The sequence below is a fragment of the Peromyscus leucopus genome, chromosome 4 (assembly GCF_004664715.2).
Source record: "Peromyscus leucopus breed LL Stock chromosome 4, UCI_PerLeu_2.1, whole genome shotgun sequence".
In the NCBI taxonomy this organism is placed as follows: Eukaryota; Metazoa; Chordata; class Mammalia; order Rodentia; family Cricetidae; genus Peromyscus; species Peromyscus leucopus.
The window spans coordinates 106,553,359-106,568,941 of record NC_051066.1 but is presented as its reverse complement, the minus strand read 5'-3'; positions in this window follow the sequence as shown (position 1 = coordinate 106,568,941).

Below are 15,583 nucleotides of genomic sequence, written 5' to 3'. Positions count from 1 at the left end.
TAAATAGATGAATTGGTCTAGCAAATGTCCATTTTTCTCTGATGCAATAACTAACAACTAATTAGAAGATGTTACTTTTTAACAAATGGGTTTGAAATCTATTAAAACTCTTCATTTGGACTATTATCTACCAGCACCTGCCAGGCAAGCATGAGGCCCTCAGTTTGATTGCCAGAAGCCATTAAAAAGTTTGGCATGGTGGTGTACACTTATGATTCCAGTGATGGGAGGTGAAGGAAAATCCCTGGGGTTCACTGGCCAGACAGCCTGGACTACACAATAAAGTCAAGCTGGTGAAAGACTGTCTTAAAAACATTAAAAACAAACAAACAAACAAACAAGGTGTGTGTGTGTGTGTGTGTGTGTGTGTGTGTGTGTGTGTGTGTTGGGGGTGTGGAGAGATGGCTCAGCAGTTAAAACTACGTATTACTCTTGCAGAGAATCCAAGTCCAGTTTGCAGAATCCATGTTGGTTGGCTCACAACCACCCATAACTGTAGTTCCAGAGGGAGCAAATGTTCTCTTCTGGCTTCCTTGGCCATCTGTACTCAACACACACAAACACATCTGGGTATGGTGGTCCATACACGCAATCCCCCAAATAAAATCTTCTACAAATAACCAGGTGAGGAGTGGTGAGACGGTTCATTTGGTAACAGTGCTTGCTGCCTGCCGAGCCTGACAATCTGGGCTGGATCTTCAGGACACACATGGTGGAGGAACGCAGCAACTCCCACAAGCTGTGCTCTCACCTCCACCCACATGCCACAGCTCATGAGTGTACATACACAAAATAATAAATGCAAAATTAAAAAACTGGAAATGTCCCCGACACTCAAGGAACACCCGAACTGATCACTGGTCTCCACATACGTGTGTACATGTATGTGAACCTGTAAGAACAAATGCACAAAACAAATCCAATGCCTCTTACTCAGTTTTAATAACTACCAATATAGGGCAATTCTTATCTCATCTATAATCCTCCAGATACACCAAATATTTTAAAGCAACGTCCAGACATATTATTTCATACTTGAGCTCTTATCTCTAAGACAGAAATAGTCTCTTTTTAAATATAACAATACTATTATCATATGTAAAAAAAAAATCCTTTAAAAACCATCTAATATTTGAGGGCTACTCAAGTTATTCCCAACAGTCTCAAAAATACCTTTTTACGGTGGTGTAGATATAAATAAGGTCTGCACATTACATTTAGCTGGTGTCTAATCTTTTAAATATGTAGCCATTCCTCTCCTTTTCTCTTGGCATACATTTGAAGTCACTAGACTCACTTTGCTCTATAGTATTTCTCACATTTAATTATGATTAATAACATTCTATAAACTGTTATATCCAGAAACTTCATCTTTAATTTAGCTGGTGGAGGAGGAAACAAGAATCCTCATGAATGATGTCATGTCTTTCCTATCCTGTCACACAAAGGAGTAAAGTTTAGTTACGCCAATTTTGGAGGTGGTATGGTTTATCATGATTGTTAGTTTGACCCATCATTCTCAAGTTCCTTAAATGATTTTAATTGTTATTGATGATCAATGCACAGGTCTTTTATTTCATTATATCATTACATAGAAATCTTCAAGAAACAGATTAAAGACATTTTTATCAGATTACAAAATCCTATTTACAAGTTCCTCATGTGTAAAATTATGAGAATTTTTTTAAAAGATGGGACAAATTACAATGGCATTCTAAGTCTGTAAAATCAAACCACAGATCAAAACTACCTCATAGTTACTAGGATGACTAGAGCTGAAAATAAAGACAGTAGACATTGACAAGGATGTGAAGAAAGGCATTTTCAGGTGGCTGCGGGATTGTCAGATGATGCAATGGTTCTGGAAAACAGTTCCACAGTCCCTTGGCAGATTAAACAGAGTTAACCAATTGCTTTAGCAACTCTGCTGCTAGATCTATGTATCCTACAAATCATATCCACAAAAACTTTCACTAGTCGGGCGGTGGTGGCACACGCCTTTAATCTCAGCACTTGGGAGGCAGACCCAGGTGGATCTCTGTGAGTTCCAGGCCAGCCTGGTCTACAAAGCGAGTTCCAGGAAAGGCGCAAAACTACACAGAGAAACCCTGTCTTGAAAAAACAAAACAAAAAAAAAAAAACTTTCACAAATGGGAAAAGGGATTTGCAAATCATATACCTAATAAGAGAACATATCTACAGTGCAAAAATAACTCAATAATAAAAGAAACCATGTTTTTTAAAAATGGACAAAGAATCTGAATAGACAGTTTTTCAAGTAACATATACTAATAGCCAATATGCACAAGGAAAAGACACTAAACTTTTTGTTTGTTTTGAGACTGGGTTTCTCTGTGTAGTCTTGGGTGTCCTTTCTAAGAAAAAGAAAGCAGTTACTTTTAGGACTGGAGAAACGAGTCAGAGATTTAGAGATTGTACTGTTCTTTCAGAGAACCCGAGTTTGGTTCCTAGCACCTACATCAGAAGGCTCACAACTGCCCATAATTCTAGCTCCAGGGGACCCAATGCCATTCTCTGGCTTCTGTGGGTACCTGCATTCATGTCCACATACCTATATGTGCATATGCATAATTTAAAAATAAAAATAACTTAAAAAGCAGTTACTTTCTCATTCGTTATCAAATAAACACCATTGGAGCCAGAGAGAAGGCTCTACAGGTACAGAGGACACAGGTTCAATTCCCAGCACCCACATCAGGCTGCTCACAATTGCACTAACTCTAGTTCTGGAGCAGTGGTTCTCAACCTACAGGTCACAACCCCTTTGGGGTTTGCATATCAGATATCCTGTATACCAGATATTAACATTAAGATTTCATATCAGTAGCAAAATAGCAGTTATGAAGTAGGAACAAAATAATTTTATGGTTGGGGGTCCCAACATTAGGAAGGTTGAGAACCACTGTTCTAGAGGATCTACCAGCCTCCCATTGCCTCAAGAGCCTGCATGAACACACCGTACAAACAGAGCAGGTGCACATACATACACACAAGACAACAATAATAAATCTGAAAAAAAAATCACCTTACTTGAAGAGATCAGCTACTGATCTTTTTTTTTTTTCTGATATTGCTAGGCAGCAGAAAGTTGGCTTTTTGTTTTGTTTTTGAAATGGGGTCTCATCATATAGCCCAGGCTGGCCTCATTTAATCCTCTTCCCTCAACCTCTGAAGTGAATGGGGATTACATATATGCACTATTAAGCCTAGCCAAAAAAAAAAAAAAAAAAAAAAAAAAAAAAAAAAAAATGGCATAAAAATTATGGAAGGTGTGATGACTATTATTGGTTGTCAACTTGACTCCATCTGGAATTAACTAAAACCCAAGTGGCTGGGTACACCAGTGATTTTTTCTTAATTAAATCATTTGAAGTGGGGAGGGCCACCTTTAATGTGAGTCACACCTTCTGCTGGCAGTCTAAATGAAGAAGGAAGCTTTTCGCTTTTTGCCTGCTTGCTCTCATTGGCAAGCCCATTTCTTCACTGGCATTAGAGCCTACTTCTTTGGAATTCTGGCACATACTGAAGCCAAGCTGAGACATCCAGCCTCGTGGACTGAACAACTACTGGACTCTTAGACCTGTTGGTAGACAGCCATTGTTGGACTAGCTGGACCACAGCCCATAAGCCATTCTAATAAATCTCACACACACACACACACACACACACACACACAGCACGCACACAGCACGAGCACGCACGGGAGAGGGTGGGGAGAGAGGGAGAGAGGGAGAGAGGGATTCATTCTGTAAGCTGTTGCTCTAGAGAACTCTGACTAACACACAAGTCATCAACTCCACTACAAGATAACAAGTGAATGATAATCTGACTTGTTGCCCACAAGGGGGACAAGGAATGGAGTCTCTTCTTTGTGTACACGGAAGAGTAAAACTCCACATCTACCTATGTGTATGTCAGCTAGTGAACAATCTAAAGTGTCATTTCTTAGGAGCCATCCATCTTATTTGTGTTGATTTATCTAATTTTAAAAATACTGTGTGTGTGCACGTTCATCACACAAAAGCCAGAAGGTGTCCGATCCCCTGCAGCTAGAGTTCCAAGCAGCTGAGAGTGGCCAGATGTAGATACTGATAACCAAGCTCTGGTTCTTTGCGAGACAGGGTTTCTCTGCGTAGCTTTGAGCCTTTCCTGGAGCTCACTTGGTAGCCCAGGCTGGCTCGAACTCACAGAGATCGGCCTGGCTCTGCTTCCCGAGTGCTGGGATTAAAGGCGTGCGCCACAACCGCCCGGCTGCAACACTCACTCTTAATGGCTAGTATATTTGCTGTTCTTCAAGTTTTATTTTTATTTTTAACTGTGTGTGTGGACATGAGTGCAGGTGCCCTTAGAGGCCAGAGACAGCAGAGGCCCTGGAGCTGGAGTTATATAGGTGGCTGTCAGCCATTCATGTGGGTGCTACAAACGACCTCTGGTCCTCTCAAGAGCACTCTGTGCTCTTAACCACTGAGCCATCTCTCTAACTCCTATACATGTATATCTCCCCCCCCTTCCTTTTTTGGTTTTTTCAAGACAAGGTTTTTCTTGTGTAACACCTGGAACTCTCTTTGTAGACCATGCTGGTCTCATACTCACAGAGATCCTCCTGCTTCTGCCTCCCAAGTGCTGGGATTAAAGGTGTGCGCCATTACTGCCTGGCATATATTTTTAAGAAATAAAGAGTAGGATTTGTCTGTGATAGCACTGCTAGAATGCCAAAAAAACAGTGACAGTATTGCAAATTAGTTCAACTTCAGCACGAAAATAACCCTCTGATTCAGACAGCCCTCTTGAGGGGTAAGTGTCCAATACAATCATCCAAAAGTAACTGTACAAAGAAAAAGGGGAAGGAATAAAACAGACTTCACAAACTACATGGAGTACCACATTTTAAACAAGATACAGAAATGAATAAATATCATTTTCATGACATTAAAATCTCAGAAACTACATTCGATATGTACTAACTACAAATAAAATCAATGTCAGTACACAACCGAATGTGAATTTAGAGTGAATAGAGTTTATTGAGTGGGTTCCCTTTTCCATAGAGAATGTATTAAAGTCAGCTTTAATTTGGGGTAGCTAAGTTTGCGGCTCAGCTTTATTAAGTTTGTGTTACACTACTGCTATTTTTGCACCTGGGACCAAAGAAAAAATTTTTCTTCCGTTTTGGAATCTGGAGCCCTTACTAGTTCCTGTACTAAAAGTAAGAAGACAAGATTCTATATTTGGCCAACTTCCTGCTTCAAACTCAAGCCCGCATCTCATTTCTCCACACGAAGACAGCAAAAATAATGCAGCCATGTTTACAAACTGCTGCGGAGGTCCTTCAGGAATGGTACTGGACAAACACAAACACCAGAGCTGCAGAAAGTAAACCACCATCATCCAGTTCCAATCAGCTTGCACAAATCACATGACTCCTTCTGAACCAGGCTGGCACAGGGAAGGGAAAGACATAGATGACCGCTGGAAAAGCATCCCAGGTGATTCTGCTGGGTATTCCAATTTACATTTACTGAGCCACAGTTTAGGAGACAGAATAAATGGGCACTACTTCAAAGGGGTGGCAACTTGTTGCTATGTCTACAAATAAAAAGTATACAGAGGTCTTTTGATCCAATAGTTCCACTTCTTAAAATACATTGTGCAGATAATTGTATAGGCATATATATAACAAAATATCTAGAAGGATGTTCATTGTATTCTTGTCAGAGAAAAACCTAGAAACAAATGTTTAACATAAAGACTAGTTACAAATACAAATAACAGTCCTATGCACAGACAAACAGCTTATTTTACAGCTGTGTAACAAAATAAGAAATGTCAACACTGGTTGTTCTTCTAGAAGACCTGAGTTCAATTCTCTGCACCTACATGGCAGTTCATAGTGGTCTATAGTTCCGGTTCCACGGGCTTCAACAACCTTTCTGGCCTCTAAGGGCACCTGGCACACAAGTGGTACACAGACATACACGCAGATATCAACACAAAGAGTAAACAACACTTTGTGCTAATATGGAATGATTTCCTAAACATCTAACTTACAATGACTGGTAATGGCTTACAGTGACTGGTATGGCCACAGAGAGAGGAGTAGATGCGTGTTTATAAAGGAGCCACAGATGGAAAGGTTTATATGAAAAACCACAGATGCTCAACACTTCAGCCATCCCTGGGAAGAAGTTAGCAGACAAGAGGACAGGAAGATTTTCTTTCTCTACATATCCTTTCGACCGCTTGAATTTTCCTCTCCAATGCTTTATCTTTCCCCAAACAGAATGAGACTATCTCAAGAGGAATAATCATCCTCTGGGTCTAAAAGAATGTGACTCTGTTTCTGCAGGTCAGGGCCACTGCTTCCTAAATTGCACAGGTATCAGTGAGCATGTGGCTCCATAATGCCGCCAAATGACTTTCCAAGTCCCTAACTCCTTTGGTGCCTCTACATTGTCAAAACCCTAACACAACAAAATGAGCCTTCATTCTGATCCTAACCTCACCTCCCACCTTGTTTTGCCCCCACCCCCTGCCCCAAGTCCAGCTACACTTCTTCGCAGTGCCCTAAGACAGAGGGGTCTCCTCCTCCAAGATCGCTTGTGATCCCCCGTCTCTCCTATATGTGCAGTTGACAATATACAAATGTTGATGTCTCCTTTAGGGTTTGCAGAGGCTTTCCCCTCCCAGGAAAGCCTTCCCAGATGACCCAGGCAGAGACTCTGGAAAGAGACTGTCAGAATTCAAACTCTATTTCCTCATCTGTCCACTCATTTCTAGTCCTGCAGAGTAGGAATGAGCCCTTATAATTATTGAAAAGATTAAGCAAGATAATTCATGTAAGGCATGTATTATGTAGCCTGTCACAGGCTAATAGAAAACAGCAATTATTATTACTCTAATAGCACCTATGATGTAACTGTTTATATCTACCTGTCCCGCATTGGTCTATAATCTTCTCAAAGATAAGAGTATGACTTTCTCACTTTCATTTTGAATCCCAAGTACTTTGTCTGGCAAATAGGTGGTAGATGAATGCACTAAATCAAAGGGTTTGCTCTTCTGGTTCTGTGTTCACCCACATACTAAATCAGTGGCTAAAAGGTACCCAGTGAATGGGCTCCTGGATCCCTCCATGCCTTAGAGTGAATTCGTCAGGCCACTTGAGGCAGAGAGGCTGAAAAGTAACCAAGGAGTTTTTGGCCTTTCAAGGACAGATTAGAAACAAGTAGGATATAACACCAACCAGTTTCTCCCTGATGATTACTCATGGGTGCTGGGTGAAACAGACATGTGGAGATAGGGAATCGGAGTATGAAAGTCCTAGCCCACATTCCAAGCAGGCCTTCAGGAAACACGAGAAAACATTTCTCTTGGCAAGTGGTTAAGAACCTATATAGCCCCGTTCTCAAGAAGCTTCTCAAATGAAAAGAGCTCTAAAGGATCGCCTGGAACCTGGCAAAGGAAGGTGTGAGCAAAGGGGAAGCCAGATAGCAAAAACCTCCCAAAATATGAAGGGTCAGGCAAGCAGCTCGGAAAGGCTAAACACAGGGTCGGAGGGAAGGAGAGTGAAAGGATAGAGGTAACCATAAAAGATTAAGGTTTGGCAAGATTGTCAAGAGCCTTGTAGGTAATGATAACGCATTTGGGGTTTCATTCATCTCATGGGGGGAGGAAAAGGAGGGAGGTTTGAAGTGCACAAATGACAGCGTCAGATCTGTGTTTTTGAAAGGAGTATCCAAGCAGAAAGATGTTTATCCCGTGTCAGCCAATCCTCATCCACCATCTTTTGGTTCTCTGGCTGCCTCAGTAGCCAGCAGGTAACAAGTGATGCCATATCCGGGGACCTGACACTGGTTTCCAACAGGGATTCCCTATCCTGCCCAAGGGCTTCGGCCAGCATTCCTCTAAGAGGGTTTGGAGCATTTCTTTTTTTCCTGTCTTACAAATAGCATCATTGACAACAACAAAAATCCGAATCTATCAGGATCATCTCCGCCTCTGTGGTTTTTATTTTTAGGAGATACAATTAGGAGTTGGCCCCTCCACCCCAAGTGACAATTTTTAAGATTTACTGAAAGTAAACAGAAGAGATGTGCGTTCCCAGGTGGCTCGTTTTGAATTCTGGGCAGCTTTGAGTCCTCTTTTCTTTCTTAAGCATACCCAACAGTTGGGATGGGGCGGCAGAGAGGGTCCTTGGGAGTAGGACCAAGGAAGGGATTTTAAGGGGGGGGGGATGATCACTGCGTGAGCCACCTTTCTCCTCCCACTAAATGGACCAGAGCAAATACCGTTCTCGCTGCTCCAAGCTTTTTTTTTTTTTTTCCTTTCTTTCAGAATGAACTAGAGCTGCGCCCTGGCCCGGGCCCCAGGAGGACGTCCGCAAAGTTCCAGCCTGTCGGTGTCCCGCACGTTTCCGGGACCCCCTCCCCCTGTCCACCGTGCCAGGATGCACAAGCCGGAGGCGCTCCTCCGGGAAACGATCCAGGGACCGCTCCCACGCGCGGCCGGCCGGGCCACCCCACCGTCCCAAGCCCACCCGACGGCGGCAGGCGCGAACGCTTACCGAGCCCGGCGCTGGGCGGGACCGCGGGGGACGCGCACGGCGGCTCCGCCTCAGCACCGCGGCGGCGGCGTCTCGGCCCGCTGCTCCCCTCAGGGCCGCCGCCCGGTCCGCTGCTCGGAGCCCCGCGGCGGCGGCGGCGGCCTCGCCTCCATGGCGAGGAGAAGCGGCGGAGAGAGGACTGGGCGGGAGGCTGCGATGGCGGCGTGGTCCAGGGGTCCTGTGCTAGATGCCCCCGCGAGTCCCTGTCAGCGCCTCACTCGCCGCAGCCTCACTCCCGACGCGGCCTGGGCTGTAAGGCGCTTCGTCATTGGCCGTTGAGAGACGGGCGCTGGTTCGCTGACGCTAGGCGGGCGTCTCCGCCTCCGCGGGCCCCACCCCTGCGCGCCCGGCTGCGCCGTCCGGAGTTCCCTAGGAGTCGAGGGGGGTCCCCGGGTAACCAGACAAGATGCTCCCCATCCTCCGGAGGCGCCTGCCTCCTGGCAGCGACGTCTTCTACCTCGCCACAGTCCTAGGGCCCGCGGCCGGGGCTTTCTTCCCAGTTTGCAGATGGGGAAACTGACACTAGACATTGACCACACCAGTATCTACCAACTGGGGAGCTTAGGCACTCGAAAACCATCTCTCCACCCCTTCCCAAATGTGATCTTTTCGTCCGTGACCCCTCCTCTCCCGGCCCCCACCAACCTTGCTGCAAGGTACTTAAAGGACGAAGGATGTAATTGCGAGGAGAGAGGTATTTGCTAGTCCCTAGAACGGGTCTGGCTCTGTGGATGTCATCTTAAATAAACCAGCCCACATCATCCCCACCCGCACCCCAGGGAAATCTCTCTTACTTTCCAGATGTGCATGCTGGGCCTGACTCTCTAGAGCTGGGTGGAAGCCCGGCACGTGGTGCTCTGCCGCGGGCGGGGAGGTGCCTTTTGATATGTGCTTGGGGGTGGAGGGGAAGATGGAAAGCGCTGTGAGACCAGGGGCGCGGACTCGGTTCTCACACGTCTGGGCATCGGTCCCTCGCCTAGCGCTCCGAAGCCATCTGGCGGTGCTTCCGGAGGTAGCGGTTCCCAGTTGAGCATCTCGCTTGCTGCAAGACCTGGGGCGCCAAGTTAGAACTCTATGCACACCCTTCTGTATTTGTGGAATAAGTGTGTACTGACCAGAGCCAGGGCCTGGGAATTTGCGTTGAAATACGTCTTCTTTAAACTTCCTCCCTCTGGGTAGTAAAACTCCTCCTTGACAAAGATTTGTTTGTGACTCTGGCTCTCCCTCAGCAAGGCCATTCCAGAGACAGCCTACCCAAGACTTCTATCCAGTCTCCTAAAAGTCAGATTCCAGCCAATGAGCACTGCTCCTCCTACATGTCCAAGAAGCTGTTTTCCTGGGAAGTACAAAGTCTATCAGGGATGCAAACACAGAGCAAACTGAAAAGTGACTGAATCAAAGCTCTGGCCTTACACTTGAACGCAATGCATGAAAAAACAAAACCAACACAAAACAAAAAAAAAAAAATCTGAAAAACACTAAGTGCTAGCTTAGTTCTCGGCTAGCTAAGAGAGCAGTCTTAGAGCAAACCCTATCAGCCAAGTTTTTCCTTATCTACAGCTAACCTACACTGATTATTTCTATTTTTATTTGAACTTACAGTATCATAAAAGAATTTGCCATACTAATATTTGGTAATGTAATTAAAATAAATAGAATAAGTGGTTCTCCATGAGATCACGTGACAGACACTGCTGGATTTGACTACATTTGGGAAAACCTGCGGTGAGGTGTGGAAGTCAGAGCTCTAGGTTTCCAGGTCTGCCCCGTGGTGGATGATCTGAGCTTACCTGACTCTTCCTGGAACCTTCCAGGTACTTGCAGCTAGGTAAAGTAACCCATTCTCAGAAAACTGCAAATTTCTTTTTTCTATATAATAGTCAAGCAGTGTGGTATTTGTGTAGGGGTGACACAGAACTTCAGACCAAAGTTCTTAAGTGACCCACCCTAGAGACCCTGGGAAGGAAGGCTCAGTGTAGACAACTACACAGAGTTTTCATAAGGACAGAGTCTTGTTCTTAGCTGCCTTCCTGGTGAAACTGGCCAGCTCTTGTCCTACTTGACTCCTGGTCCTTTTCAGACCCCCCTACCCTACGGGCAAAACCAAGAGCTGTCTTGGGAGAAAAAAAAAAGAACCCAGATGATAAGTTGGAGTCCCCCTGCTCCACACGCATTGGCACCCACAGGTAAGGACTGCAGTAGCAGGGCTGGAGGACAGGATTAAGGAGCCCTGTTTCCTGACAGAGTCACTTCCCCTCTCCAGCCCACCTTTCTGTCTAGCAAATGAAACAATGAGTTGTTCGCTCCATAGTTCTGAAAGCAGACCATGTACTTGATGCCACAGAGAGCAAGTCAGAGGAGATCTCAGCTCTCAGAAGCTTACATTCTGGGGTGTAAATGGATACTAAACAAATTAATAAGAACATTTACTAAAGTGCTAAAATGAAAATGAAGCCAGGAAAGATGAAAGTTGAAATAAATAAAACCAAGTGCCTTTCAGGCCACGGTTCATCTCTTGGGGGTCATTTGCTGAAGTTTTGTAACAGGACAGACCATACAGGCTCTCTTTCCTAACACACTCTACAGCCACCATCGAACTTGATCTAGAAGTGTTTCTGTACTTGGTTCCAAGCCTGAATACTTGCCCAACCCATTAGATAAGACTTGATCCCATCCAAGACCACAGACACAGGCGTGCTTGTTCAATTCTCAAGGTAGAAAATAGTATAATTTCAGTTGAGCAAATAAAAACTTGAAAGAAAAAAGTCCTACTTTTGACTTTCATTTTGCAGTACTAGGGATGAAGAACTGTTTGTGTGTGTGTGTGTGTGTGTGTGTGTGTGTACTTTTTGTTTATGTGTGTGCACTTTTTGTGTGTGCACTTTTTTGTGTGTGTACTTTTTGTTTGTGTGTGTGTGCACTTTTTGTTTGTTTTTTGTGTGTGCACTTTTTGTTTGGTTTGGTATTTTCTGTCTTACTGGTGTTTTCTTTTTTTTTTTTTTTTTTTTTTTTTTTTTTTTGGTTTGTCTTGATTTTCCTTTTTTGCTGGTTTTAAGGGAGAAAAGGGGAAAGAACCTGAAGTTGGATGTGTAGGCAGGTGGGGATAATCTGGGAGGAGCTGGTAAGGGGAAATATGATCAAAATATAGTGTATGAAAAAATGTTTTTTAAGTAAAAATAAAAAATCTGTGCATTTCATTGTATGTAGATTTCAATTGAATGGAAAATATATGTAAATACTCTGTAGTTTATGTGCTGGCTAGTTTAATGTCAACTTGACATAAGCTAATCATCTGAAGGGATGAAAAGAGAAAATGCCTCCATAAGATCTGGTTGTAGGGCATTTTCTTAACTAGTGATTGATAGTGGAGAGCAGAGCCCATTGCGGGTGGTGCCATCCCTGGGCTGGTGGTCCTAGGTTCTATAAGAAAGCAGGCTGAGCAAGCCAGTAAGCAGCATTCTCCCGTGGCCTCTGCATCAGTTCCTGCATCCAGGTTCCTGCCTTGTTTGAGTTCCTGTCCTGACTTCCTTCTGTGATGAACAGTGATATGGAAGAATAAGCTAAATAAACCATTTCCTCCCCAAGTTGCTTTTGCTCATGGTGTTTCATCACAGCAATAGGAACTCTAAGTAAGACAGAAATACCAGAAGTACCAGGATAGTAGGGTATTGTTGTGACAGACCTGACCATTTTGGGAGGATTGTGGAAGAACTTTGGAACTCTGCACTAGAAAAGCCTTTGAGTGCCGAGAGCTCAGTGAGCTGTTCTGTGGGAGCTTGGAAGATAAGAATGTTGAGAGCAGTGCAGACGATGGAGACCTGGCTGGTTAAGTTTCAGAGGAAAGCAAAGACTACTGGGCCATTTGTGTGACGATTCTGTGGTGTCTGGTTAGCTAGAGCAGAAAAACTGCCTGTGATTGCAGGGCGGCAGTGGCGCACACCTTTAATCCCAGCACTCGGGAGGCAGAGACAGGTGGATCTCTGTGAGTTTGAGGCCAGCCTGGTCTACAGAGTGAGATCCAGGACAGGCACCAAAACCACATGGAGAAACCATCTCGAAAAACCAACAAACAAATTGGCTGTGATTAGCAAGAGGTCAGAAACACTAAAGAAACATCTTCAGTTCATTGCAGCAATGGATGCTGGTGAGCTGGGGCTGAAGAATAAGCTGTGATTAGGGAAAGAACAGCATCACTGATGTGAATCTTCTGGCAAGTGTTTCAATACACAGGTATATTCCAGAAGTGTTCCACAAGGTTGTATCTCCTGTTAGCAGCCAAACTTGATAATGTAAGAGTCACTTGGTTAGACCTGGTTTTGAAGGAATGGAGGGGTCATGGAGATCTGAAGCTTGTCACCACGTGGCAGCGCTGGAGTCTCTGAAGAGAGTCCAGGAGAGGCTATTGGTGAAAGTGCAGCCCAGCTGCAGCAGAAGACCCCAGTGCTTTGGAGATGCCAGCATCATGAGATCACCACAAAGGACTGCAACAGTAGAGTGGAGCCAGCAGAGCCCAGACGACAAGCTGTGTGTGCTGCAGAGGGCACAGGAGCCAGCAGAGCCTAAAAGACAAGCTGTGTGTGCTACAGAGGATGGAGGTGAAGTGACCCAAGTCCTCTGGAGAAGTCCAGATCACTGACATTGAACTATTTACACTGTCACCATTAGGTTTTGCTTTGTTCAGATTATGACTATGCCCTGGTTCTTCCTCTTTTTTTTTTTTTTTTTTTTTTTTTTTTTTTTTTTTTTTTTTTTTTTTTTTTTTTTTTTTTTGGTTTTTCGAGACAGGGTTTCTCTGTGTAGCTTTGCGCCTGTCCTGGAACTCACTTGGTAGCCCAGGCTGGCCTCGAACTCACAGAGATCCACCTGGCTCTGCCTCCCGAGTGCTGGGATTAAAGGCGTGCGCCACCACCGCCCGGCTTGGTTCTTCCCTCTTGAAGTGAGAAAGTCTTCAATTTATTGTTGATTTTACATAAGCCCAAAGCTGAGAGACTTGGAACTTTTGAAGAGATTTTTGGAATTTTACAGAGATTTTTTTTTTTAAGTGACTGGGTATTTTAAAGAGACTTAATTTTTAAGTGTTTGGATTTTTAAAGACTGTGGGACTTTTAAAATTTGGGATGTCTATATTGTAATGTAGGTGTTAATGTGTGATCTTGGGGATGAACAAGGAAAGGTTATGGCTTTACAGTGATGTGTTTGTGTGTCAAGATGACTAGGTATCAGTTGAGCTGGCTAGTATGTGCTGCATATATTAAAAGTCCTCTGCTTTTAATCTTTAATAACTCTCCCTATGGACAAATCTGGTGCTTTATACATGTACTTTTTTCATGAGGTTATAATCACTGTGTGCCATTGTTGTAAATTCTCATATATTTCTATGTAGTGTTTACTGTTTGCATGTTACTTTGGGAGTGTGGATTTATCATGTATACTCTAAAAGCATTGGCCAATTCTTCCTTTCCAGAAAGAACCACTTTTCACTAAGAACTCAAATGTCAGCAGCAATCTTCCAAAGGACATCAAAGAGACAACTTGAGTAGTTGTCTGTGAGGCTGACTGGGGAGGAAACATGTCCAGTATTAGAGGTCCTTTTCCTTCCTTGGAGGTGTCTACTTGTTCCAAAAAGGAGATTAAGTCAAACTGACTCCTCAAACAGACCACAATCTTCCCAGAACCTTGTGCTCCCCTGTCAAGAGGTGAGACTATTTCATGTTGAGCTAGGTGAGGTAGGTTTAGAAGACAGCTTTGACAGAATGTGGGGGGACATGTCGGACTTCAGTGCTAGACTGAGAAAGGCAACAGAGATTCCATCTGGCTACCACAGAGAACACTTGCCCTTGGTTGTGAGGTGCACCAGCCTGCAGCTGTTCTGGTCCACAACAGACACAAAAATGAACAAGCCTCCAGGTGATTTCATCCCCCAGCTATCGTCACCCTCAGCCTCTGAGCATTCTGTCAGCTGCTCTCCAGACCCATGAGCCAGGTATAAAGCAGCACTGCTGGATCCTGACCGCCCGCATTCTCGACCCACACAATGAACGCTGTCAGAGTAAGTAGTTGTTTTACACTGAAATACATGTTCTTGAAGGATTTTCACAAACTTGCATTTACAAATTAGATGGGAATAAAGGAAGCGGCACCTTACCAAGCCCAGACTCTCTCTCCTGTTTTTTTGCGACAGGTCTTGATGTGTAGCTCCAGCTGGTTTGGAACTTGTTATGCAGCCCAGGCTGGGAGAAGTCATCCCTACCTCTGCCTCCTAAACCCTGGGGTTTCAGTCTTGCACCACCACATCTGGCTGCTGCTGTTGTTGTTGGAGACAGGGCTTGTTATGGACAGCCTATGCTTGTCTTGACCTCACAGCAGCCTCCCTACTGCAGCTTTCCGAGTATGGGATTACAGGTGTGCGCCATCATGCCTAGCTTCTCCTGCCTCTTAAAAGCAGAGTTAGGACAAGGAGTGCCAGAGAGGGAAATGTGGGAAGCTCCAGGGCGGTCCTTTCCTTTCGGCTTTGGTTTCTTCCTGCTAACAAGTGTGTGTGTGTGTGTGTGTGTGTGTGTGTGTGTGTGTGTGTGTGTGTGTGGTGTGTGTGTGTTTGGGGGGCATGAAGGATAGGATTTTGACATTGACAGGTGGGAATGCTATAGTTCACTGGAGTATCGTCTAGGGGCTGCAGACAGAAGGCAGAAAGCCAAAGCCCTCTTGCTGACTGGAGGTGAAGGACTCACGGAAGTCGGATGGGATTAGGGGTTCCAGTTCACAGCAATTGCTCTGGAGATGATCTTCCATCCCTATTTCCCCAAGCTCTGAAACCACCCAAGAACTGCTCATTACTTCCTGTTCAACAGCCAAGGATCTCAAAGATGTTTCCTCCAACCTTGACAATGGGATGGTCATGGGCTTCCCATACATCCTCCAACCTTTACTGCAGGGCAATTTAGGGGCCTTGCCTCTGTCTTC